General features: G+C 45.4%; 1 protein-coding gene across 2 annotated transcripts in view; it reads left to right on the forward strand.

The window, feature by feature from the left end:
* Positions 1–5386: 5386 nt before the first annotated feature.
* The window catches only part of EEPD1 (endonuclease/exonuclease/phosphatase family domain containing 1), a 240787-nt gene continuing 220438 nt past the window's right edge, over positions 5387–25735 (forward strand). For both annotated transcript variants that reach the window (XM_078440574.2, XM_078440579.2), the window contains exon 1: positions 5387–8236. The gene's annotated coding sequence lies outside the window, so the exon portion shown is untranslated. The remainder of the gene's footprint in view (positions 8237–25735) is intronic.

A 25735-nucleotide genomic window follows, 5' to 3' on the forward strand; every position in this document is an offset into this window, starting at 1 on the left:
GATGACGACCTGAGCCGAAGTCGGAGGCTCAACCGACTGAGCCACCCAGGTGCCCCTAATAGGTGCATTTTAAAATATGATTCACTTGCCACATATTTAAGGCATGAATTGCTCTAAGAAGCGAGGGATACATGTGTGGATGAAAGTCACATGTCTGGATACACTGTATCCAGAACACCTGTGAAAAGATGTCAAATCTTGAATTTAGTCAACAATCATGTATGAAAACAAAATGAGTCCCAAAAGGCATAGTCATATATGACTTCGTAAATGCCATCTCCAAATAGAATGCTATACCCTCTAAGGAAAGGATTTCAGGGGATAGTACATATGTAAAGAAACCTATTTCTAGTGATCTCTTCAGTGTGGCTCCTCCGGGGGCCGGTCCATACCCTTGGAGCACGCTTCCTCTCTGCCAAACTTGAGCCTCCACAGGGGCCTGGCTGAGCCCAGGGCCACTGAGGGTGGACTGGGACCCCAGTCCTGGGGACAGGTGACATCAGGCAAAGGACCTGGCCTGACGGTTTCCCGGACATTCAATCCACTCCTGGGCCACCTGATGCCTCTCCTGAGACATTGACTGAAAGTTGCCAAGTCTAAGTAAACAATGAATATATTTGTATAGAAATGTAGGGAAGAGGTGAAGCACAGGGCTGGGCCTGCCCCTAGAGTCCAACACAACATTCATGGCCCAAGAGTGTTTTGCAAGGAGGAAGTAAATCAGATATTCTGTATGATGGTCCCCAACGGCAGGGTGGGGGACAAGCCATTCAAACCTGTAAGCAATCACTGTTCCCTGGCTTATCAGCATATCCGCTCTGGAACAAGGAGCTCCTCCTGGATGTAGTTTTAGTTCCAAATAACAGGGGTCAAAGGGCATACCTTACTGTGGGGAGACTTCTATTCCCCATCCATAGGACCTGAGTGGGTTTTTGGGTTAGTATTTTCGGAAAAGGACCACAATTGTTCATATCTCCTTAGATTTAACTTTAAATCTCTTTAATCCTGGTTTGTTGGCAGGTGTTTTTTCACCAGACTGGCTTATATATTCACAGGTAGCACATATATATCTGATATTCCATCCACAGGCTGACTTTTCCATCAGTGCCTCTCCTGGGTCCTGATGAGTTCAGAACGGTGCTCTGTACAAAGGAACTTCTGAATGCGAGACTGATCTGAATTCAGATTAAGGCTCCCTTGGTTAGCCCCCAGGGGTCATTGGCTCCCTCTTCCATTTGTTTAACCAGTGACCCCGCCTCTTGGGGAGGGCTGGTGCTGCTCTGGGTGCCAGGCCCTCCCTCATGGTCTAACACCTCGACTGTGTATTTATTTTTAAAAGTCTTTTTTTTTAACTGATGATAATTATTGTGGAATATTCCTCAAATTACAAAGAAGAAAATAAAAACAGTAATTCCATTTTCTAGACCTAATTACTTTTTACATCTGTATAGGTTTTTTGTATTATTGTTAAGACTATTTTTTAAGAGCGGTTTGAGGGTCACAGCAAAATTGAGCGGAAGGTAGAGATTTACCCTGTATCCTCTGCCCCCTCCCACGCACAGCCTCACCCACTACCAACATCCGCATCTGGAGTGGGGCATTTGTTACAACTGACACATCATCATCTCCCAAAGTCCATAGTTGACATTACAGTTCCCTGCTGGTGTTATTCAGTCTGTGAGTCTGGACAAAAGTACAGTGACACAGAGCCATCATTATGAGCCATTTAGAGTATTTGCACTGCCCTAAAAACCCTCCAGGCTCCCCCTAGTCCTCCCTCCCCCTAGCCCCCTCCACCCCCCGGCAATCACTGCTCTTTTTACTGTTTTCATAGTTTTGCCTTTTCTTTTTTTTTTTTTTAAACGTTTATTTATTTTTGAGACAGGGAGAGACAGAGCATGAACGGGGGAGGGGCAGAGAGAGAGGGAGACGCAGAATCTGAAACAGGCTCCAGGCCCTGAGCTGTCAGCACAGAGCCCAACGCGGGGCTCGAACTCACGGACCGCGAGATCATGACCTGAGCCGAAGTCGGCCGCTTAACCGACTGAGCCACCCAGGTGCCCCAGTTTTGCCTTTTCAAGAAGGTCATAACATTGGAATCACACAGTATATAATCTTTTCAGACTGACTTCTTTCACTTAGTAATATGCAGTTAAATTCTTCCAGGTCTTTTTCATGACTTGATAGCTGAAGACTTTTTGGCACTGAATGTAGTCCATCATCTGGATGTGTCAGTTTATTTATCCATTCATCCTACTAAAGGACATGTTGGTTACTTCCAAGTTTGAGCAACTATGAATAAAGCTGCTATAAACATATGGTTTTTATTTTATTTTAATTTTTTTAATGTTTATTTTTGAGAGAGAGAGAGACAGACAGAGCACAAGCAGGGGAGGGGCAGAGAGAGAGGGAGACCCAGAATCTGAAACAGGCTCCAGGCTCTGAGCTGTCAGCACAGAGCCCGACGTGGGGCTTGAACTCATGAGCTGTGAGATCATGACCTGAGTTGAAGTCAGATGCTTAACCGACTGAGCCACCCAGGTGGCCCAAAACATACAGTTTTTAAACATAATTTTGCAATATGCTTCTTTTATTCAACAATAGGTGGTGAACATTTTCTCAAATCATAAATGTTCCTGGGCAATCTTATTTTAAAGATCACACTGTAATCCATCACATGGATTACATGAGTTGATACAAATAAAGCTCTTAAAATGATGAGTGGGGTGCCTGGGTGGCTCAGTCGGTTAAGCATCCGACTTAAGCTGAGGTCATGATCTCATGGCTCATGGGTTCCAGCCCCGCATCGGGCTCTGTGCTGACAGCTCAGAGCCTGGAGCCTGCTTCGGATTCTGTGTCTCCCTCTGTCTCTGCCCCTCCCCTGCTCATGCTCTGTCTGTCTCTGTCTCAAAAATAAATATAAACATTAAGAAAAATCTTTTAAATGATGAGTGACACATGGTAAGAACTCAATAAACCTTAGCAATTATTATAATATGAATATGTGCATAAACTATATGTAATTTAATCAGCCCTTTATTATTCGATATGAGGGGGGTTTTTGCTTTTTCGCTAATATAAATAATTCTCCAGTACACATCCTTGTGGACAAATAACCAACATTTACAACAGTGTTGTTCTTTTTTTCTTTTCCTTAAGCTTTCTACATGTGTCTTTAGACTCTCACTTTCTAACCCCAAACAGAGCCAGTGGGGAAACACAGCACTGAAGGGAGCTGAGTTGTTTGGGTCCCAGTCCCTCTGTTACCTTGACCTACGTGAATGGCTCTGGACAACTCACTTCACCTCTGTTCTGTAAAAAGCAAAAACGTCCTCATAGAACATAAGGCATAGACTTGCTGAATCATTATGTTGTATACCTGAAACTAATGTAACATTGTGTCAACTATATTTCAATTAAAAGCCAACAGGATAAAAAAGGTAAAGAGGATGAAATGAGTTAATAATATATGTGCCATCAGCAGATGAATGGCTGAGCAAATGTGGTACATCCATACAATGGAATATTATTCAGCCATAAAAAAGGGACCGTAGACATGGTAACCAGAGTCGATAATACTGTATGATATATTTGGAAGATGATAAGAGAGTAGATCTTACAAATTCTCATCGCAAGAAAAAAAACTTGGTAACTGTGTGATGATGAATGTTAAATAGACATCGTGGGGATCATTTTGCAATATAAACATTGAATGAGTGTGTTGTACATCTGAAACTATCATAATGTTATGTATCGACTACATTTCCAGAGACGGAATGCAGCACTGACACCTCCTATCATTTGAATAACCTCGAAAACATTACACTAAGTGGAAGAAGCCAGACCCAGAAGTCCAAATATCATGTGATATCTTTTAAGAAATGTATTCAGAATAGACAAATCCAGAGAGACAAGACATAGTGATGGTCTCTGTAATGGGACAGAGAGGGGGGAAAATGGGCGGGAACTGCTTAATGGTACGGGATGTTCTTCTGGGGTGATGAAAAAGTTTTGAAACTAGAGAAAGGTGGAGGTTGCACAATGTTGTGAATGCACTAAACGCCACTGAACTGTACATTTTTTTTTTATTTTTTTTAACGTTTATTTATTTTTGAGACAGAGAGAGACAGAGCATGAACGGGGGAAAGGCAGAGAAAGAGGGAGACACAGAATCGGAAGCAGGCTCCAGGCTCCGAGCCATCAGCCCAGAGCCTGACGCGGGGCTCGAACTCACGGACCGCGAGATCGTGACCCAGGCTGAAGTCGGACGCTTAACCAACTGAGCCACCCAGGCGCCCCTGAACTGTACATTTTTAAATGGTTAATTGTATGCCATGTGAATTTCAATTTAAAAAAAAAAAAAGCAAAGCATTTTGTGGGATCCTAGCATCTAGTAAACAATGAAAATATTCTTAGCACTCATCACCGCCTCCAGCCAGCATAGACTGTTCATCTCAGCTGTTGTCAAAACAAGGGAAAAGAAATCATTAAACGGCAGGCAGTATGAGGGAGTCCCGGGCCCCGTGGAGAGGATTTTCCTGAGGCCTGCCCCTTATACAGCTGCTAAGATAATAACATTTTCATTTTGTTGCAAGGGCAGCAAATGGGAACGTGGGTCATGGAACAGAATTTGTAGCTCTTGGAGAGTTTCTGGTTTCATTCATGTGGCCCTGGGAATTGACAGTTGGAAAGCCATTCCATTGTTTAAATATTTCTGGCAGCTACACCCTTCTCTCCATCTCTGTCATTACTCTCTTAGTGCAGGCTCTCATCATCTTTTTTTCCTAAGATATAGTTCACATGCCGTAAATTCACCCCTTTGAAGTCTCTAGTGCAGGTGTTTCATATCTTCACAGAGTCATCGTGTTTTGCTGGGACAGGTGCAGTAGTCTCATAACCAGCCTTTCTGGTGCACTGTGTACTTCCTGGCGTACTCTTCTGGACTGTGCTTCCAACTTGAGCCTGTCTGATCCTTCTAAAACCCAAATCTGATTGTGTTCCCTTCCTCCTTTACCTACCTCTTTTATAATACCTTACAAGCTCCCCACCCCACTGCAAAATGTCTGAATTCCCAGCATGCCCCATATCTGCCTCCTTCCCAGACTGCCCTCTCCCACTGCCCCACTTTCACTCTTATAAACCACTTCAATAAAAAATCCTTGCACACAGTCCATGAGTTTGAGCCCCGCGTTGGGCTCTGGGCTGATGGCTCAGAGCCTGGAGCCTGCTTCGAATTCTGTGTCTCCCTCTCTCTCTGCCCCTCCCCCATTCATGCTCTGTCTCTCTCTGTCTCAAAAATAAATAAACATAAAAAAAAATTAAAAAAAAAATCCTTGCACACATATCTCGATGAACTTGTATTAAAAATTTTGTAGTATATATTCCTAGAATTCCTAGTATGTATTCCTAGATCCAAGAATAGGCACATTTTAAAATATTGCCAAGTTGCCCATCAGTGATATATGAGTGGACATGCTTGCCCACACTGTCATCAACATCAGGTAGTAACCATTTAAAAAATCTTTACAAATCTTATAGATGAAAATAATGTCATTGTTTAAATTTGAATTTCTAACTAGTGAAGTTGTACATATTTTTGTAATGTAGACTGTATTTCCTGTTCTATGAAATCCTTGTTTTTGTTCTTTTCACTCTTGGGGTGTGCACTTTCTTTCTTATTGATTTGTAAGAACTTTTTATTTATTTAGGATATTAGGACTTGTAATACATGATGCAGGTTTTCTCAGGTTGTGGTTAATTCATCGCCTTTGCTTTGATGTTCTATTGTTGACAGAGAAGTTTTAAACTTTTTGGTAGCCAAATTTATCAGCCTTTTCCTTTGGGTTTCTAGCTTTCATGTCATACTTGTAAGGTCTTTCCCACTCAAAGATTGTAAAAATATTCACCCCTATTTTCCTCTGAAATGTAAATGGTTTAACTTCCTATTCTCCTTTGGGTGTTAATGCTGAAGTGAGGAGGGAGAGAAGATTCCAGGCATATTCTGTAGCAGTGGTCAAGAGCCCTGCTTTGGGAAACTGAGGACAACTGAGTGTGAGTACAAGCCAATGACTTTGGGCAAGTTACACTCTCAGTGTCTCTGTTCCCTCTTCTGTGAAATGGGAAAAACCACAGAATGTGCTTGTAAGTGTGTGGTGAGAAGTCATTAAGATGATGTGTGTAAAGCAAAGAACACGGTGCCAGGGGCAATGTAAACCCTCAGTGTGAGTTAGCTACTGTCCCGGTCTTTCTTCAGTGCTGGCCTTCATTCTAGCACCATTGCTGGAAGAATCCACCTTCTCCCCACAGTTGTGAAATGCCACCTGTTAAAGGCAACCATCCACTAGTTTTCCAGGTGCATTGGGTTTGCTTCTGGACTCACTCTTCTGTCAGTCTCTTCTGGGCCAGTGTCTCATCAGTGCACCTAAGGTTTGCTCACTTCTGGCCAGGGAAGTCTCCATGCCCCTTGGAGGCCCAGGCCGTGTGCCCTCAGGAACTCCCTTCTGTTTCTCCCATATCCCCTCCAGGGCCAGCACCGTCCACCCTGTGTTTTGCATCTACTCATAAGTTTTCTTCGAACTTTCCAAGATGGGTGGGACCTTTTGTTATACGCACTTTGAGATTCAAGAAATGGAGAGCTGGAAAGTTCCACTTAGAACTTTAAAGTAAGACCATACTCTCAGCTCTACCGCATACCCTCTCTGAGCCCCCAGTTCCCATCTGTGAAACAGGGACCACCATCGCTCCCTTTTGGGGTTGTTACAAGAATCCGGCGGGGATGTGCACACCCTGGCAGAGTGCCTGATGCATGGGGACACCCCAGCTTCCAGGTGATGCCGCCTGCCTGTTGGAACTTCTAGTTCTAAATCCACACAGGCTTGCTCTACCATGCTGCCTCCCCCAAGACTGAATAATGCCACGCGGAGGCCTTCAGACCTCACCAAAATCCCCAGGCCCTTCTCTGGGGACTGCACCTTCTTCAGGATGCCCACACCAGCCAGGAATGTGCCCCAACTGAACGCAACTGCAGCCTTCCTAATTGCTGTTGCTAAGTATATATAGGACGCCCTGTACTATGCAAGTAGCACGTCTTCGTCACCATGGTGACCAGGCAACTTCAGTCTCCAAACACATTCCTGTGCAGCATGTGTCTATCAGGGCAGAAGGGAGCCAGTGAAACTGTGAGTCTGGCAAAGGAGGGTGGCCACACCCCCCAGTCTCTGGCTCTCAGAATTGAGTGGCCAGTGCCCCGCCCTTTGACTGTATAAAGCTCTTCTTCGGAAACTTTCCTTGTCGGCACCCAAACCACACATCTCCATCACCTGAAACCGATTCAGGAGAAAAGGCCCCAGGAGAAGGAGACTCTACGGGGGACACCTGCGAATCTGGGTAACTCAGAGAATGCAGGATTCACCAGGGCACCCTGAAGGTGCGGGCTTGGTGGTAGCAGAACAAATCCCCGAAGCACCCGCAGAAATCCTCTTTTGGAAGGTACTCTCCAGGATGGAGCTAAAAGCAAAATGTAGGTGCCTCAAGAGAGCCTCTTGCTTCTAAGGAAATCGTGAGACAAACAGTTCCTGCTTACGGCTCTTGAGCTCCTGCCAATTTGATCAGAATCTTGGGGGTGGGGGTGGGCATCGATGGGTGTTTTCTCCAGGTGATGGTCAAGAGCCCTGATGGGAACTCCAGGTGAGGCTTCGAGGATTATCACACGCTTGAGGGAAGCTGCCAGAACTGGGAGTCTTTTTGAGGGGCCAGCAAGGAGGCTGCAACCTGGAGCCCAGCAAGATCGTTTGTGAATGTGCTCCTGATACTGAGAAGGCCTGTAGGGCCAGCGTCCCTGCGAAGGAGAAGGGGAGTCAGGTTTTGGGGTTGGAGGTGAAGTTCTGCTAAGAACCGAGATTGGTCTTGGGCAGTCGTGGCCCTTGCTCTGGGCTCTGCACTTCGAGGCACCCTGCCCTCACCAGGCATCCTCAGGGGCTGAGACAACTACTTGCCCAGAGCCTGCACACTCCTTTTGAAGCCGTGCCCTTGTCACGCGGGGTTCCGGAATACCTGCCCAAGTGCCCTGAGCCTACTTCTAGGCACGCGAGGCCTCTGCTTTGGGTCCATCTACCCCAGGAAGACTGTACAGAAAGCTGGGCACCTGACGGACAGCCCGAAGGCGGCCGCCTGCAAGCTGGTGTGGAGAGACTGGGCTGAACGGTCCCTACACTCAGAAGTCATGAGGCCATTTGTGGTAAGAGATGGGAGGGGGTGGGTGAGATGGCACGGGGGCCAGGGACCTGCAGATGTGTTCATGATCCACGGTTGCTGAGGGCAGGGCTGGCTTATGCCCGTCATCTTGGCTCTACTCAGCCTCTCTCTCAAATGTACTAACTGTGTTCTCCAAATCATGCCTCACTGTGTCCTTGAGCCTGTAAATCTCCTTCTCTCTGCCTCACGAGCTCCCTCATTGTCTGCCTTGCAGGCTTAGCCCAGGTGTGGTCTTCCCACAGGGAGTCCTCCCCGCCCCCCACCCCCTCAGTGCTCCCAGTACTGTTGCCTGTCTGCTGCCCCTGGTCTGGGAACAGTCACTCTGATCTGCACATATGGGCAGAAAGCTTCATCTCTCCTCTACGTGGCACCTTGTTTTCTTTCAGGTCCCTAGCCCCTGGCTACCACACCTAGCAGGGAACACCATTTAAGGACTGGTTCCTGAACTGGATTCAGTCATTTTGGTAATTATGGGAGGAAGGCTTTGGAGGCCTCCCCTGACATTTACCCCAAACTCTGGTTTCTTTGGGAAAATACAGTGCTCCTTCTGAAGAGTCCGTTTCTTCTGTTGAAGTAAGGGCTGGGTGATTATTGATCTGTTCTAGCATTTCCAGCCTCTGAGCTGCCCTCATGTGTGTGGACCTTCCCCCCCTCCCCCCTTCTGCCTGCCACCAGCTTCATGGAGAAAGCTGGACGAGCAGGTGCATCCCTGCTGCCAAAAATCCGAGGAGCTCAACTGCCCAGGGAGGAGGTGACCACGTGTCCTGATTTGCCCAGGACAAGTTGTGTGCATATCTGTTGTTCTGGAATGATTGTTAATAGGACTCCTTTTGGGGCGCCTGGGTGGCTTAGTTGGTTAAGCGTCCAACTTTGGCTTAGGCCATGATCTCATGGTTCGAGCCCCGCATCGGGCTCTGTGCTGACAGCTCAGAGCCTGGAGCCTGCTTCAGATTCTGTGTCTCCCTTGCTCTCTGCCCCTCCCCCACTCGTGCCTTCTCTGTCTCTGTCTCTGAAAAATAAACATTAAAAAAAAATAGGGCTCCTTTCACTCTCTAAAGTGTCCCATCACTTGATAAGATATATTATGGGGCCTCTAAACAGCAGAATCTGGGGCACGCTGCCAAGATCATCAGCCTGAACATTTGCACTGTTTTACTTGAGTTCTGGGAATTCTTCGATTTACTGTATCCTCTGAATGGTTCGCAGAAAGCGGGGGTGGGGGGGTGGGGGGTGGTATTTTCATGGCCTTATTACGAATCCTAACTGGTTCTCTTTAAAATCCAAGCAAATACTTTTAAAATTCTGTCCAATCCAGTGGCTCTCAGGCTGTGTTTCCAAAGGACACTGATGAAGGGAGTCCGGAAAGAGTACGTCCAATAACGATGGCTGTGTCCCATGTCACAAGGAAATTATGAGTCAGTGGATAGAATGGACTTGAGTTCAGTTTCTTCTCCAACAGGTTTTTATATGCCTTTGGGAGCTGATCCTGTTTGCCAGCTGGTGGATAAATACACCAATGCTAAGTGAATATGAGTTTCTAAAAACTCAAGAAAGTGTATAACTTACATATTTTTAATGAGGTGAGAATTGCATACCTGGAATAAGGCCAGATTTTCATTTGGTGAAATTAGTTGTAGTTTATGTGATGGAATTTAACACATCAACATGTCCTGGTGCTTTAATATTACATTAATATCTAACATTTGTTGTGCTTTAATATGTGGCAGGCTAGTGCCGAATGAGTCCTATACGTCATCTCTGTCATCCTCAATCCCATGAGGGAGGCGCTATGGCCACCCCATTCCATGGGAGAGAAAACTGGAGCTTTGGGAAGGAAGAAAGCTTTACTCCCGGTCTTGTGACTTCCAGGTGCTGTAACACCTAAAGTCCTTTGAAATCCTCTTTGAAGTCCTGAATAGTACAGTTACAAACAATTCTGTCATTTGACCTTTGCCCTCAGGCCATGTTCGATAGCAGTCGGAGACAGCTCCCGAAGCTATAGTGATATCATCTGAATTTTCCTTTCGCCTCTGAAACAACCTCTTGTTTTGCTATGGTTTTTTTTTTTTCTTTTAAGGGATGAAGTTAATGAATCTGGAAAAACTGAGGCCATCTCATATTAAATATTTTTTGTTTGTTTATTTTTGAGAGAGAGAGAGAGAGAGAGAGAGAGAATGCAAGCGGGACAGGGGCAGAGAGAGAGGGAGACACAGAATCCAAAGCAGGTTCCAGGCTCTGAGCTGTCCGCACAGAGGCTGATGCAGGGCTTGAACCCACGAGCCCTGAGATTGTGACCTGAGCCAAAATCAGATGCTTAACAGACTGAGCCACCCAGGTGCCCTGAGGCCATCTCATACTAAATAAGCTGCTCGTTAGCCTGGGGAGCTCTCCCAGCCAGGAACTCTGCACACTTTCGACTGTTCTCCTCAGAGCTCCGTTTCTTCCAGACCCCTCCCTCTAGTGTGCTTTCTCCTTTTCTTAGCTTGCCTACGAAGGGTGCTTTGGGATGCTTGTAATCTGGTACATAAAAGGTGCTCAATAAACACTGGTTTCAAGAATGAATGTGTCAAATGAGTGAAGCAATGACTCAGTCTCACTTTCACCAAGAGTGAACGGCTACGTTTTGCTGAATCCCCTTGCTGTGAGTTTCTGGGTGACTGCCAGGAAACTGAATCTCTGTGTCCTCTGGCCGATGGAAGGTAGCAGATCCCCTGGTTGTGTAAAGCTTCCCCTCTGTCCTGTGACCTCATCAAGACCATTGGAAGGCGAAGGAGGGAAACTTACCTGTCTGTACTTTGCCAATCAAGTTTGCCTTTCACAGTCCAGTTGCTTTCAACTCCCCACTGAGCCTTCCACTGCATCTTACACCTGCTGCTGTGCCACTGTGTGCTGACCTTCACCATGGGACCTGTCCCCGGGGAGGCAGCCCGCCATCTTGCCCCACCCACCGCCCACTTCCCATTTGCCTTGCTCACTCTGAGCAGCCCGACCACGTTCTGCTGTTCCTGATTCAATGATTGGCAACCGGCCACCTGAGCCTGGAGGACTTGTCCCGTCTCCTGGCTGTCTGCAGAGAGGACACCGGGAGGTGGCTGACCCAGCTGAGATGCTTTTCTTGCTCACATGGGGAGTGTGCTTACTGCCAAAAGTTCTGAAGGCCTTTGTGTCCCCCTGTGGTGTCAGAGCCTGAACCCACTTTGCATTCCAACGTTGCACTTTTCCTGGAAAGCTCTGGACTTTCTCTCCAGCACTGGTTTCGTTTCATTTCAGCTCTCGACAGGATTACAGTGGGTTCTATCTTCTGGTCTCAAGGCTTTCTCCCATCCCAAACTGGAGCCTAAGTCACTTTTTTATCATGTGATTTTTAAGTAAGCTGTATGCCCAGTATGGGGCTTGAAGTCACGACCCTGAGATCAAGAGTCACGTGTTTTACCGACTGAGCCAGCCAGGCACCCCTCCCATACGATTTTTAAAATAATGTTTACTTTTTGTTTTACTTTACTTTTTTAAATAATTAGGACAAAATTACATATTATGTATATAATATACATACACACGTGTATATACATATATATATATATTCACGGAAGGAAATTTAGAAATACAGGAAACAAAAAAATCTATCACTCTCTTATACTAACATCTATTGGCATTTTTCTATTGACATGTCTATTTTGTCATTGTTGTTCAATCTGACTGCTTTATTGATTATCAGAGAAAAAACCGTGCAAATAGCTTTATAACAGCTTGACTATTCACTTAACTATCGATTCAGTTTTATGCATTCCCACCATCAAAATTTTTTTTTAATTTTATAGTAATTTTAGATTTATAGAAAAGTTGCAAAATATTACAGAGCATTCACACGTGCACTGCATCTAGCTTCCCATAGTGTTAACATCTTACATAGCCACGGTACATTTGATGAAACTAAGAAATTCACGTTGGTGCCATACTATTAACCACAGATCTAATTTGGAGCTCACCATTTTGCTCATTAACATTCTTTTTCCGCTCCAGGATCACATCAGAACACCATGTGCATTCGGTCTTCATGTTTCTATAATCTTCTCAAATCTGTGAAAAGTTCCCAGTCTTTCCTTGTTTTTCATGACCTTGGCACTTTTGATGAGTACTGATCAGGTATTTTGTAGGATGTCCCTCAGTGTGGGTTTGTCTCATGACTTTCTCATGCATAGATTTGGGAGAAGGATACCACAGGAGTGAAGTGCCCCTCTTACTGCATCGAAGGGTCTTTGTGTCTTTGTTAATGTGTATGTTCTTATAATTTTGATAAAGATAGAGCACCTTTCCATATCTTTATGGGTCCTACCACAGGGATGGAAAGTAACCTGTCAATTATGACAGCGCTCCGACCCAGATAAAACTTCAGAATCCCTCTTGATATAGCCCTCCGGGCAGCCTCCTGCAGAAGGCCTATACCTTGGCACATTTTGCCAGTTCTGTTCTACATCATTTTTAAAGGCTGAAAAGTAGTTTATAGAATGATTATACCCTAATGTGTTTTACTCATCCCGTATTGGGTCCCTATAGTTTTTTTTCCCCAATTTTCCCAGTGAGGTCCCTTTTTCCCCCCAATTTTTAAAGGAAAAAATCCTAGTACATTACAATTATTGGATCAAAATGAATAGATATTTTTAAGGCTTTTGATGTACACTTTCAAAGTGGCTCCAAAATATTTTCATGGATTTATATCCCCAATAGCAGTGAAAATGTTGTTTTCCTAAAACTTGTCAAAATTTGCTATTCTAATGAAAAACCATGAATAGGAAACTATCATTTCACAGTTGAGTCATTATCTTTTTATTGTTCTTATGTGAACTTCCTCAATTATTATAGATATTGAACTTTCTTTTACAGGTGTATTGGCTATTTATATTTAATACTTTTTCAATTATATGTGTCCTTTGTCTATTGAAAGATATTAGCATTTCCTCATTGATAGATCAAAACTATCAATCATGTATCCTATTTGTTGCAAAATTCTCCCAATCTGAAGGTTGTCTTTAAATTTCGTTTATAGTGTTGTTAATGTACAGAAGTTTTAAAGTTTTATTTAGTGAGAACCCAAGTTCAGTTTTCACCCTCAAACGAGCCGGTAATCCTAGCCTAAATTATTAAACAAACGTCTCATTCTTCAGTAATTTAAATGCCACATTTGTCAAATATTTAATTCTTGTGTAATTTAAGTATTCTTTGGTATCTATTTCTTTCTGTGGAGTTTGTATCAAATTCTGTACCCCTACTTTCTCACATCTTTAGCATGGTGTTATAATACTGTTTAATATTATGTAGAACAAGAGCCTCTCATCATTCTGTTTTTTAAAAAAATTCTAGCTATTCCAATGATGCTTTTTTGGATAAATTTTAGGATTGTTGAGACATGTTTTTGATCTTCCATAAGAATATTTATTCTAATTACATTAAGTGTATGATATGGATTAATTGGGGGGAATTGCTAGCCTTACCATATTCAATCTTTTTATTCAGTTAGCTGGTCTTTCACTTTATTCACATCTTCCGTATCCTTTTGAGAAGAATTTTGCTTTTTTCTGAGTTTTCTATGCCTTGGATTCTTGGATTCTTGGATTCTTTAGTTTTAACTGCCCAACTGAAATAATAACGTGAAGAAGTGAACTTTCCAGCAGAAATGTCAGTATGGACTGGAGCAAAGGAGGTAGACGACCAAAAGTCCTTGTCAAAGGAAAGGTCATTTGCAATAACTTGCAGGTGGACAGAGTGTGGCAGATGGAGACAGGCTTGGGGTCAGCTCCCAGATTCACATTCACCAGCCTGGGATTTACTCCTATGGGCCTCACACCTTCACTGGGAGATGGGGATAGTGACCCTGTAGAAAGGTTAAGACTGGAGCTTGTGTGGGCTGAGTATCCAATATGGTACCCAGCACATTTAAGTGCTCAACGAATGATTTATTTAAAAAAAAAAAAAAAGTCATTCCTCATTCCCCCTTCTCCCACCCCCAGCTCTAGGCAACCACAGATCTGCTCTCTGTCTCTGAATTGGCCTATTCTGGACATTTCCTTTAAATGGAGCCACACAATTTATGGTGCTTTGGGCCTGGCTTCTTTAGCTCAGCCATCTATGTCCAAGGTTCATTCATGTGGTACCATGTATCTGCACTTCATTCCTTTTTAATGGACAAATTTTTCTGTATAGAGACACAGCATTTTATTTATCTGTCAGTTGATGGACTTCTAGGTTGTTTCTCCTTTTGGCTATTATGAATAATGCTGCTGTCAACATTTGTGGACAAGTTTTTATGGAGATGTAGTTTTCAGTTGGTTCAAATGGGAACTATGTTTAACCTTTCCAAGAACTGTCACGCTGTTTTCCAAAGTGGTTGCAGCATTTTATATTCCTAACGGTGGTGTATGAGGTCCCATTTCTCCACATCCTTGCCAACAATTGTCTTTTTTATTTTAGTCACTCTAGTGGGTGTGAAGTAGTATCTCATGGTAGTTTCGATTTTCATTTCCTTGATGGCTAATGATGTGGAGCATGTTTTCATATGCTTGTTGGCCATTTGCATATCTTTGGAGAAATATCTATTCAGATCCTTTGCTCATTTTTTAAATTAAGTCATGGGGTTTGTTTGTTGGTTTATTTATTTACTAGAGAGAGAGAGAGAAAGAACAGACGAACGAGTGGGTGAAGGGCAGAGAGAATCAGAGAATTCCAAGCAGGGCTCCATTCTGTCAGCAGGGCTTGAACCTTGAGATCATGACTCGAGCCAAAACCAATAGTTGGTCGCTTAACTGACTGAACTATCCAGGTGCCCCGAGTCACAGGTTTTTAAAAAAATTGTTGAGTTGTAAGTTTTCTATATATATTCTAGATACAAGTCTCTTATCAGACATATGCTTTGCAAATATTATCAGGCATATAATTTGCAAATACTTTTCCTATTCTGTAGATTGTCTTTCTACTTTCTTACGGTATCAAACTAGCTTCAGCCACAATCGACTTTTATTGGAAAGCAACTTCAGAGTGCCCTGGGTACACAGACCTCTTTGTTGGCCCCTCTTTCATTTCTCCATCCTTTCCTTCTCTCTCTACAGATGGATTTCACTGCTTTGTCTGAGCTAACCAGCCCAGGCTGAGACCAATGCCTTAGTCTCCAGTCCAAGCTCCAAAAAGAGAGTACCTGATTGTTTTCATTTAGATGAACCGTGTGGCCAGAGAGGCCACTATCATGTAATAGGACAGCTCCAGGGAATTATTGAGGGCTGAAAATACACCCTTAGAGTGATCTATTGTCAAATTGAGCATAGCCCCCCAAATTTCTGTACCTTTCTACACAGCTCTCTTCATTTGGGCATCACCATCTGCGAGGGAGGATGGGGATGGGGTGGCTCCGATGAGAGATGCAGTAGAGCATTTTCTCCCCCTCCCCCGCCACTGTGCTCAGGCAGTCATTCCAACCACCATTTGAAATATGGGTGTGTGTCAGATACTGTCCTCGGTGCTGAAGATATGGGTGAAACCCCAATACGTTTGGGGGCTTTAGATGGTTCATTTCGTGTACCAAGACATTTTAAAACACACAGTTTAAAATTAATTAAAACCAGATTATAATTTTTTGCTTACAAAAAGAATTAAGGAATATTAATGAGGAACACATCTATACCTCCTCCAACCCTTTCAAAATCTCTTTTCTTTCTTTTCTAGCAGCTAGTATGTAGATGCCCCAGAACATCTCAGTTGTCAAATTCTGTCTAAAGTCTACCCGGTGCCCAGTTTCCTGCTACAGCTCGGGACCTGTTTCTTTCTACCCATGTTTCCAGTGTTATCACAAGCATTCGATAACTTGGCCAGTAAAGACTAAACTCTTTTCAGGGGGTAGGGGAAAGGGAAAATATGAGTAGGCAAAGAGAAGTTATCTCCAGCTGGTTAGGAGTGAGAAGCGAGAAAGAACATCTCTCCATTATACAGAGATGAATGGGACCAGGTACTCACCCTGTTTGGCAAAATAGTCTCCCAGGAACACAGATTACAGGCCAGTACACCTCTTCTTGGGACTGGGGAGTATATTGGGAAAGGTACACACAGGTTTGAGGGGTATGTCAAAAAGAGTAGCAGTTTCAAGAGGGGTAGAATCCATCATGTGGCCAAAGCGTGATTCAGAGAGGAAGTTTCACTGCTTTTTTTTTTTTTTAATGTTTATTTATTTTTGACAGAGAGAGAGAGAGCGCTTGCGCATGAGCGGGGGAGGGGCAGAGAGAGAGGGAGACACAGAATCCGAAGCAGGTTCCAGGCTCTGAGCGGTCAGCACAGAGCCCGACGTGGGGCTCGAACTCACGGACCGTGAGATCATGACCTGAGTTGAAGTTGGACGCTCTACCAACTGAGCCACCCAGGTGCCCGAAGTTTCACTGCTTCCGATTTACAAATGGGAAAAATTAGGTCACCGGTAAACTGCAACTTGAACGCTATGACCACCCAGTCGAACCACACTCCTGCTCTTACCTGAGTCACCACCTTCTCCAAATTTTACCGGGCATGTGCAGATCGTGGGTCTCAGCCCACAGAATGCACAGGGCCCCACCAGGCTGGTGGTGAAGAAGAGCTGAGCTCTTCAACACGTTATTTTTCATCCTGCCTCTGGAAGGGACAAAAGAGTGCACAAGTTTGGCTTTCTTTCGCAAGGAACCAAACTGAAATTTGAAAGGGATTTCCAGTGGCTTGATGAGGGAAAGCCTGGCTGTCTCCTCACCAGGCCCCGTCTGCCTTGTTCCACGGGAGCAGCTCTGTCGGATGACTATGTACAGCCCACCTGCCCCCAGTTGCTGCCTGGAGGGAGCCCTCCCCTGACTTGAGCCGCTGAGTATTCAGACTGCTCCTGGGTGCTCCGATGAGTCGAGAAGGAGCAGCACGAACCGCATTTGAAGTGTAGCTGTCAAAAGGCCATCCATCCGCCTATATGTTTATTCATGATCTTTTTGGACTTTCCAATCAACCAAACTTGGCAGCTTGCCCGTCCATGCTGCAGTGGGGATCTGCTCAGTCTCCGACCTATAAGTCAAGAGAGCTGCGCTCGCTGCCAATACACTGCCTGGGACACCGGCCAGGTGCCTGGGGGTGGGAATGTTATTGGATGCTTGATAAATATTTGTCGAATCTTAACTAAATTCACTTCCTGAAACCCGCTCAGAGATAGTGAACGGGCAGAGGGAAGTGAGAAAGAATGCCCTTCTCTTCTCCTAGGAGATTGATTCAGTTATTACGTTAGAAATAGACATGCGAATTAGCATGTGCTCAGAGCTGGATAGAAATCCACCCATTAACCCGAATAAAATTGAAGATATTCCATGACTCTTTTTGCTATCATTGGGTTAGGTTTTTAGGGATTTAAAAATGATATATCTATAAAACTGAAAGCCAGAAAAACTCCACAATGACCTAAGATCTGTCTGAACAAAGAGAAGATACGGTCTTGACCCTCTAAGGGGTGCACGTGAGAAATGCCGATTCATCCCCATACATACACTGTCCTAACAGCAGTCCCGGGGGAGCTTGGAGGAGTTAAGAGGTTGGAGGAATGAGATCATTTGGGTCAGAAGTGTTCAGGGAGGTTATTTATGCAGAAGGTGGGCATTCATTCATTTTTTTTTTTTTTTTAAAGAAATATTTCTGGGCACCGCTCCTGCTAAGCACTGATATCAGAATGAGCAAGATACAGTTCTTGTCTCCAAGGAGCTCCCAATATTGGAAGCACAGCCAAGTCAGCCAGCACTTGTGGTACCAGCTGATGCTGTTCTGTGTGACATGCAGGGGCGGGGGGGGTGGGGAACACCGTGGGGGACAAAGACCCAGCTGAGCGAGCTAGACTATAGGGGAGGCTTTCTGGAGGAAGTATCTCTGGAACTAAATCTTAAAGACCGAGTCAGACAAAGACAATGAAGGATAATTGCAGAAGAAGGAACAGCACGAAAGAGCTTTGGGAAGAGAAAGAAGTTAGGTTTTGCTGCACTGAGAGATCTCCGAGCTGAGGCCATAACAGCCCGAGGGGCAAATGGCAAAGGGTTTTGTGGACTCCGCTGGGGGGAACCTCCAAACTGAGGCGGGAGGCCTGGAATCCCATTAGGACACCTGATACGAGTAAATAGCAATGAGGTGTCATTTGGCTTTGACAGTGGAAAGAAGCGAGACAGATGGAGAGACCAGGGGATATTTTGGGTGTACGAGTCTGAGGTAAAAAATTTTCTGTGCGTTTGTGGGCTCACTAAGGAGGCTGTGGTGGCTGGAAGTGGGAGTGACTAATGCCAGATGCCAAGGGCTGTGAAGGGGCTGAGATTTTCCCTAGCTGTAAGGTAATGAAGCAGCCTGCCACAGTTGCGTGGGTGCTGAGAGAAGCCTCCTGAGTCAGGGACCGGAGACTTTGTGACTCCCGGCGACAGCAGGATCCAGAGCAACCGATCAGTTCCCTGAGCCCCCAGGCCCGCAGGGGCTGTGCATGTGAGTCTAGATAGATGCCCCCCCCCCCCCACCAGGAAAGGGGCAGTGGACCTGGGGAACCCACCACCTTCTAGCAGGCTCATTTGTATCCGGGAGGAAGCTATGATCTCATCCCTCAAGGGTGCTGGCTGCAAACACCACGTCTGGAAACAGCCTGGGACCAGCTAAAGAAAGATCAAAGCCCCGGCAAGATGTGTAGGAACGCCAGTTGAGAGTAACGAGGATCTGGGTTCTATTCCCGGCCCTGGCTCTGGTGAACTTGGGCAACAGACTTAACCTCTCTGAGCCTTTGTTTCCTCACATACAAGATGGGTACTTTGTAGGGTCTGGGGGAAGATTAAATGAGGTCCTATTTACAAGATACGGCACAAGAGCTGGTATTCAACGAAAGCTCAGTAAAAGCTGCTAGAGTTAGTATTCTCTCTCACACTCTCTCTCACATACTGTCCAACATTTCAAGTCCTCTTTTTCTGCAATTCCAGAACCTTCTATATTCAGTTTCCATGTGGCTGTCCCTACCAGGTTCTGCCTGGACAAAGGTCCAGCCTCCTTGGGCTGAAACCTCTAACTGGACAGCACAGCGGGCCAGTGCATCTATCTTTCAGAAGCTGTGGTTGTGGGGTGCTGAAGGCTCGGAGCTGCCCACTTCCTCCCAAATTATCTTTAGCCCAGCAGGAGCCACCCCGTTCAGGGGCACCCAACCCCTCTTCAAAACCCAACTCATGACTGATGGCCACAGAGTATAAAAGTCTGGCCTTCTAGTCTTATTATGGAGTCAACTCCAGGTGACAATTCTTTCTCCAGAGCTCCCCCTGGGAAGGTTGAAGTTAGACACCAGCTGAGACCATATCCCCGCCTTGCCCTTCCTCCCTCACTCCCTCGTCTGGAGAAGACCTCCTCAATAAATCAAACGCACTGAATCCTTGCCTCAGGCTCTCGGCACCTCCTTGGGAACATGGCTCAGGACTGACAGTCGTCTTAGTTCTTGATTCTGGCTTCCCCTCAGACAGTGTCTTTCAGGACTTGAGTCCAGGCGATGGAGCCCATCAGAGCAACTCTTGCTCTTAACTCCAGCCCCCGGGTCTTCTTCACGGGGAGGAGAACCATAGTCTTGCCAGAACAGGAAAGGAGATTAGATACTACTCAAATCATGAAGTGTATGACCCCTCCTCCTGACTTCTCCAGGCCACATTTGTACCCATTCTGCCTGCAAAGTTGCTGCTCTGTGTTTGACTTCTCTCTCTGTCTTCTCATTTGGCCATGAGCACGTAAGGGGCAGGAAGCGGGACTGAGTGGTGGCTGCATCCTCTGCATCCAACAAGGGTCTACACGCAGCAGGTGTTCAGCAAGCATTAAGGATCAGTGACAGCCAGAACCACAAAGAAAGACAGTAAATGACCAAAGTGAAGGCTCATGTAGGGACCCATCAAGGGACGCCCCCCACCCCGCCCCATAAGGTGGAAGATCCCAAAGAGAAGCAGCTGCCAGTTCCTGGGCATAACGTGTGCCAGACGTGAGTGAGACTGTGTGTGCTCCGTAGATTCTCGTTTAATTCTTACAATCTTCCTTGGAACATATTATTGTCTCCATTTTACTACCGAGATCATCAAAGCTCAGAAAAAGTAAGTAACCTGACCAGCATCAAGCGTGAGAAAGTGGCAGAGTCAGATTTTGAGCCCTGCTCTGGCTGTTCTCTTTCTCTTTCCACTATGACGTCCTGAAGCGTTTGGAGTCGCTCTTCCAGGAACCTGAATCCCTGTGGGTGCTTGAGCCAGAAAGGGCTGGCTGGCGGCGGAGTCGCAGCGGGCCGCGTGGGCAGCTGGATGGGGGTGGATGGGGAGTTTGGAAACGAATCTGCTCTTTTACTGGGGCTGACGGTCGGGAGCAACACAGTTGCTGCGAGGAGCCAGCAACAGGGCGAAGCTGATGCAGTGATGGTCCAGCCCCTGGAGAAGCCACGCTGGTGCCCGATCTGCTCAGACCTTCTGGCTCTGGGCAGGCAGGAACCCTGGGTGCTGAGCTGTGTGACTCTGACGGGCCTCCATTTCTCATCAACTGAGGGAACGGGGTGGCTGTTGGAAGGTTTCTTCCAGCTCTGAGTCCCTGGTTCCCAATCAGTGAAAGGTCTGATGCTTCCCATCCCTCTTTGCTCCTCTCTGTGTAAATCCTGGGCTGACGACCAGCGGTCCAAGTCCCTCAGTCCAGCCAAGGCGACAGAAAGCCTGACTTTCTCAGCCCTGAAAAGAGCTGACAGGCTGTTCTCTGGGCTCCCCTCTGCAGGCAGCATTGACAAGGGCTGGAAGAGGGGGACTTTGGCACGGGGGACTTCTCGAGTTGTTCCACAGAGGACCTCTTCTCTTTCCCAGGCATAGTGACAAATACTGCTCCCTCTGGCTGTGAGAGCCAAGGGGGTGTGGACAAGTTTCCCATGCCCGGGCTCTTAGGAAAATCGCAAGCAAAGAAAAAAATGCTCATGGGCTTTTGGCTCTGCTTCTTGACCTGATGCCAGATGGCCACCGGGTTCAAAATTACATCACCATTGACTATCTGAGTAATTTCTCTGTTTGACCATCTTGGAAGAATAGCTACCTTGGCAACAGATTATTATCAGTTCCTTAATGATTTGGGCTGAGGAACAAGTTTCCTTTATGCTGAAAGCCAGTGGCTTGAGAGCTGGATCTGGATGGCCTCCACGTCCCAGGTCACTAAGTGGATGCTACAGTATTAAGAAACAGGTGGGTTTGACAGCCACGTTTGCCTGTTAAGCGGCAAGGGCCAGGCCAGCGGTGCTGGGATTCCCGATGTCATCTACCCACCTAGCAGTGGACTGACTGCTCACTGAAAGCTGCTCCACGCCAAGAGAGGATCCAGCACTGTCCCGAGTACAATCACCCCTGGGTCCTGCTGAGGCCACTGGGCGCTCTGTTCGTGATGCTTCCACTCTCCCCTGCTTCTTACGGCATCTATCTCTCACTCACTGGATGCCATGCATCGTTCTCTGTGCTTCGGATGAATTTGAAAAGCAGGAAGGATTTTCCAGGAAATATCTAAAAAAACAAAACAAAACTGGGAGATTCACAGCAAAATAGTCGGTAGAAAAAGGTGCAGTGTGATTTTTAAGGTCCACGTGGAGTTGCAGAAGGTGGGAGGGGAGTTGAAGGTGAGGATATGAAGCTCAGAAAGTTGAGGTAGTTTGTCTAAAACAACACATCTGCCAAGTGGTGAGGCTGGGATTTGAACCTGAGTGTGCCTCGTGCCCAAGAGGGGTGGGATGATGGGCTATATCAGTGAGAGCTGGTAGAGCCCTGAATGTGCCTTTAAAAAACAGCTCTGTCTGGTAGCAACTAGCCCTATGCCTTTGACCATGGAGGGGATCACAAATGCCGTTGAATGAATGAGTGATTGGCCACATGTGTGGGTCTGAGGTTCTCTTACTGCACATAAGCTCGGACTTACAGGGCTTCCCTGCCTTCTCCTGACTTTTGATCTTGGGCTTTAGGGAGGCAAAAGCTTCCAAGCTCCAGTAGACCTTCCTAAAGCCTCCCAAAGTCTTCCCACAGGTAGCAGAGAGGTTACCCAGGCCAGGGTGTTGGGCTTTAGCTGACAAAAAGAGGCTATAATCAGTCCTCTAAATCCAAGGAAGAAAAGGCAAGGCATAACAGAATTATTAAAGGCCAACTATTTTGGGAAGCTATGCTTTACATATGTAGTGTCATTTCTAATTTGCCATGAGCCAAAGGTGATTTTTATTGTGCCCATTTTACAGCTCAGAGCACTGAGGTCCAGAAAGGGCAAAGCACGTGGGGTAACAGAATTAAACTTGTATTGTGTATAGCAGATCCTGAAATAAAGACATGGTCTTTATTTTATAAATATCTTGGATTGGAAGTAAAGGCACTCACCAAGGGATGCAGTGGCCACATCTTCAGAGACCAGCATTGGTAGAAGATGGAGAAGGAAGATTCTGCTATTTTCAGTAAAGTAATTTAAATCTGAAAAAGGAGTTTACCATTTTTGCTTGCTTTTAATTTGTTTGAAAGGGGAAAATGAAGGGGTGAGCATGGAAAGCTCAGAGTGGGCAAGAGGGGGGTGGTGAGGAGGTCCTGAGCGACTGGTTGACTGTCGGTGCCCCCACCAGTGCTGGGAACTCAGGCCACTTCCTGTATGGCCTCAGTCCTGCCACTGGCAAGTAGCACTTTCAAACTTTAGATTTGAAAGAGAACAATAGACAGCAGTGTGGACGGACTTTTGATACAAGGGCTAATTCCTCAGCAGAATCTAGACCGTCAAAGATGAAGGCAAAACAGGAAGCAGGGAGAAAATGACCCCTGTGTTCAAGTGAGAGAATATTCTGGCATCTCTGAATTTCATGTTAAGAAATTAGGCCTTTAGGGGTGGCTGGGTGGCTCATTTGGTTAAGCGTCCTACTTCAGCTCAGGTCATGATCTCACGGCTCATGGGTTCAAGAGCCGTGTTGGGCTCTGTGCTGACAGCTCAGAGCCTGGAGCCTGCCTTGGATTCTGTGTCTCTCTCTGCTCTTCCACAAACCATACTGTCTCTGTCTCAAAATAAATATTAAAAAATATATATATATACACATATATATGTATATGTATGTATATATGTATATATATTTTAATATTTATTTTTTAAACATATTTTAATATTTTATTTTTTAAAAATATTTTATATATTTACACATATATATATATACATATATATGTATATATATACATATATATACATATGTACATATATACATATATATGTGTGTGTGTGTGTGTGTATATATATATATATAAAAGAAATTAGGCCCTTACCCCAGACTGCAGTGCAACTTGAGCAAAATGCAATGTGATGAAGAGTGTGGTCCACTGAAACATGGCACAGCTACAAGCTCCTGGTCAGCACTTTGAAATTAACAGCGGCCCAAATGTGAATTTCTCAGCCTTTTTGTGGATAAACTTTTTCTCCCCCAGTTTTTAGATGAAACTCTCTGGGCTGCGCAAAAGCTTTCCCTTGTCAAATTTCCCAGCCACATTTACGTTGTAAGGTAAAGAGCTTCTATTCCCCAGCGACGTCTTGGAGAGAATACCAGATTGTTTGGGAAGGAATCGCTAGATCTGTCTCTTGGGAAGGAGAGTTAAGTCCCCAAGGACATAGTCAAGCACTGAGGTGAAGGACAAAAGAGGTTTCTGTTGGTCCTGAGAGGGAGAGGGGAGGACAGTGAGGGAAGACGTGTGTGCATTTGGGTCCAGCTCCACCACCCTTTTTCTGAATTCCAGTACAGTTAACACAGAGTGTTCTGTAAGTTTCAAGTGTACAATAGAGTGACTCAACAGTTCTCTACATTACCCAGTGCTCATCACGATGAGTGCACTCTTTTTTTTAAGATTTTATTTCTAAGTAATCTCTATACCCAAGGTGGGTTTCGAACTCACAACCCCATGATCAAGAGTTGCACATGCTACCTGAGTCAGCCAGGCACCCCGATAAGTATACTCTTAATCCCCTTCACCTATTTTGCCCATCCCCCCCCACCTGCCTCCCCTCTGGTAGCCATCAGTTCTGTATAGTTAAGACTCTGTTTTTGGAGTTTGTCTCTTTTTATTTTGTTCATTTGTTTCGTTTCTTAAATTCTGTATGTGAGTGAAATTATATGGTATCTGTCTTTCCTTGACTGGCTCATTTTGTCCAGCATTATACCCTCTAGCTCCATCCATGTTGTTGCAAATGGCAAGATCTCATGCTTTTTTATGGCTGAGTAATATTCCATTACGTGTGTAGATCCATTCATCTATTGACGGACATTTGGGTTACAGTTTCCCACCACATTTTTATATTCACTACAGTGGCTGACCTCAGACTGTTCTTGGTGCAAATGAGTTTTAATTTCGTATACAGTAGAAACTGGCAAAGGGGCTGAGTTTTGCACTGGACTGATGTGGGCAAAACTGACAGTGCAGACCCTGAGCTGGAGGGGCAACCAGGGTCTGGGTTGCAATTATCCACCAGCCATATCTGCCCTCCCATGAGCACCTCTGAAAGCCTAGTAATGGGGCACCTGGGTGGCTCAGTTGGTTAAGCATTCAACTTCAGCTCAGTTCACGATCTCGTGGTTCGTGGGTTCGAGCCCCGTGTCAGGCTCTGTGCTGACAGCTCAGACCCTGGAGCCTGCTTCGGATTCTGTGTCTCCCTCTCTCTCTGCTCCTCCTCCACTCATGCTCTGTCTCTCTCAAAAAAAAACAAACACACACATAAACAAAAACAAAAACAAAACCAAGTGAGGCCCCACTCAAAAGTCTGGGCTGCGGATGGACGTTTAGACAGGCCTGGCTGGAGGCTACAAGATTATCATCTACTAGTACCAAGCAGGACTTTGTATTCTCCTTGGGCTCTTGACTGGTCAGAGCCCCATCTGCTTTGAGCCGGTTCTTTTTCTTTCGGATACATTTAAAGAAAACTTCCAGTTCACCCCAGAGCCATACTGCACACGCTCTTTGTGTTTGAACTGGGGCTGTAGGGATTAATTCTGTGGGGTATGCATGCCAACTTTCTTCAGAAGGCATCAGAGACCCTACTAACCTTTCAATGGCCGTGTCTTCCCCACAGCACCAACTCCAGGCTCACCCCAGAATTGCCTTTCCAGGTAACCACAACCTAGTCCCAGTTACTGATGTCCGTCAATAAGAATTCAGAATCCCAGCCTGCCCACTTTCTAGCTGTGTGGGCTTTGGCAAGTTACTTGCCCATCTTGTGCCTGTATTAATTTTCTTAACTGAAAATGAGAACACGTGAGAAGCGTTTGGCAAATGTTTGGCACATAGGGTGTCCTTAAGGAACGATATATTTGGGGGAAGTTTGAAGAATCTCAAACCATGAATAACTCATAATTAAATAAGCTGACACTTACCTACTATTCATAAAACAAACTGATGAGGTATGAATTTATTGATAAATTACTTAAAGCTTTATTTAAATAAAA

Source organism: Panthera onca, chromosome A2 (assembly GCF_046562875.1).
Source record: "Panthera onca isolate mPanOnc1 chromosome A2, mPanOnc1 haplotype 2, whole genome shotgun sequence".
In the NCBI taxonomy this organism is placed as follows: Eukaryota; Metazoa; Chordata; class Mammalia; order Carnivora; family Felidae; genus Panthera; species Panthera onca.